A 2,413-nucleotide genomic window follows, 5' to 3' on the forward strand; every position below is an offset into this window, starting at 1 on the left:
TGCTTGCAGGCATCCTTGAAGTGGGGCTTTGGGCATCCAACTGGTCTTCTGTCTCCGGTGACCTCCCCATACAGAATACCCTTGGGAATGTGTCATCTTCCATCCTGCAAACGTGCCTGAGCCAGCAAAGTCACCTCTGCTTGACGAATGTGAGCATACTCGGGAGATTTGCTTTTGAAAGCGTTGTTACATTTGTGATTTTGTCCAGTGTTTATTTGCGCAGTGTCTCACTGTCTTTTGCACAACTGCCTTGGCTAATTTCAAGTCACATAATGTTCTGGCTGCTGGTTTCATGTTGTGCATCAGGTCGGTTCTGCTTTTTGCTTCAATAACAGATGTCATCTCTGCTGAGTAGGTGGGGAAGAGACAGTTGCCCACCTCCTTCTGGAATGTGTCTTTGCAAAGCAGGTGTGGAAAGAGATGCAGCGGTTTTTGTCGAGGTTCATCCCAAGCAGCTCTGTAACACAGGAGTCTGTGCTCTCCTGGCTGTTCCCAGGGACGCACACCGAGACAAACATCAACTGCTGCTGGAGGAACATCAATTCGGTGAAAGACACTCTTTGGTCTGCCCTAAACTTGCTGGTCTTCCAGCGCAAAAATTTGTCCACGACCGAGTGTTGCAGACTGGCACATTCCAAGGTCCAGGACTACGTGCTGAGGGACACACTAAAGCTTGGGGTAGCTGCTGCAAAGGCTTAATGTGGAAAGACCATTGTGTAAGGTCCTCCCACCATAGTGAACTAAGGAACTGGACCCATGGGAAACCCATCGGGCTGTATACACCAAATATGATTTTGCTGTAAAATGTACATGGCAGGTAAAATGGAATGGAAGGGTTGTGAGGCAACTCACTCCACTATTAAAGAAAACTGATTTCTTTCACACTTTTTGGAATGTCATAGAGTCATGGAGAGATACAGCACTAAAACAGGCCCTTCGGCCCACCGAGTCTGTGCTGACCACCAACCACCCATTTACACTAATCCTACATTAATCCCATATTCCCTACCACATCCCCACCTTCCCTCAATTCTCCTACCACCGACCTACACTCGGGGCAATTTACAATGGCCAATTTACCTATCAACCTGCAAGTCTTTGGCTGTGGAGGAAACCAGAGGACCCGGCGGAAACCCACGCGATCACAGGGAGAACTTGCAATCTCCACACAGGCAGTACCCAGAACCGAACCCGGGTCGCTGGAGCTGTGAGGCTGCAGTGACTTTTTCCAGATTTTTATGAATAAAGTATATTTTGGAAAAACAAAATTCTTAATGAAGTAGGCGTAGTCGATGGGTGCTACTCCTCCTCTATCCTTCACCGCCACCCTAACAGTGTTACGCACCCCCTGGCCTGGAGCTCTGGTGTTGGTTGCAGCCATTTTTACTTGACGCTTTCCTGGGACAAGTACTAAATCCTCAACTGACAGGGAAACCACCACCACGATAGATCTCCAATCCCAAAGGGCGGAATGCCCTAAATACGGTGCTGAAACCACCTCCCACCCCCAAAAAAACACAAAAACACCACCTGCATTATCAAACGCCACTGATCACGGTCTCTCCCCTGCCATCTAAGTCCAAGCATTGAGGTGGAGAAGTGCGTACTTGGAGCTGCGAAGAAACGAGCACGAGTGTTTATAGCAAAAAATATTTGGGAGCAGAAACACTGTCCAGCAACAGCTGGTAAATTCTATTTTTGATTCATATAATCAGGGGTGAGCGCAAAAGCAGACCCCCAACTATCACAAATTCTGCAGTTGAGTATCCCACATTTGAAGACATCAAAGGCATCGGCAAACCCACAGTACAATAGGTTAGCCTCATCCTGGGAGAACTTTTTTTTTTATTTCCAAAATATACTTTATTCATAAAAATCTGTAAAAATTACATTCCCAAACAGTTTAAAACAGCATCAAGTCAAAAAATACAAACAGTGCAAAGGTGATCAGTTTCCTTCAATACAATCATGAGTTGCCTCACAACTCTTCCATTTCATTGTCATTTTACATTTACAGCACACAGAATTTTCCCGATACAGTTCGAGGGGTTTCCCATGGATCCAGCCCCTCAGTTCAGCTTGGTGGGGGGACCTTACACTGTGGCCTTTCCCCATTGAGCCTTTGCTGCGGCTGCCCCAAGCTTAAGTGCACCCCTCAGCACGTAGTCCTGGACCTTGAAACGTGCCAGTCTGCAACATTCGGTGGTGGACAACTCTTTGCACTGGAAGAGCAGCAAGTTTCTGGCAAACCAAAAGGCATCTCCCGCTGAATTGATAGTCCTCCAAGCAGTTGATGTTTGTATCAGCGTGCGTCCCTGGGAACAGTCTATAGAGCACAGACACCTGTGTTATCAAGCTGCTTGGAATAAACCATGACAAAAACCACTGTATTGCTTTGAACTTTTTTTTTATT

The 2,413-nt window shown here is 46.7% G+C and overlaps 1 pseudogene; it reads right to left on the minus strand.

Annotated features, from left to right (window-relative positions):
* Positions 1-1,712: 1,712 nt before the first annotated feature.
* LOC137362651 (U1 spliceosomal RNA) lies at positions 1,713-1,860 on the minus strand (annotated as a pseudogene).
* Between the last annotated feature and the right edge of the window lie 553 nt (positions 1,861-2,413).

This window comes from Heterodontus francisci, unplaced genomic scaffold (genome assembly GCF_036365525.1).
Source record: "Heterodontus francisci isolate sHetFra1 unplaced genomic scaffold, sHetFra1.hap1 HAP1_SCAFFOLD_708, whole genome shotgun sequence".
NCBI lineage: Eukaryota > Metazoa > Chordata > Chondrichthyes > Heterodontiformes > Heterodontidae > Heterodontus > Heterodontus francisci.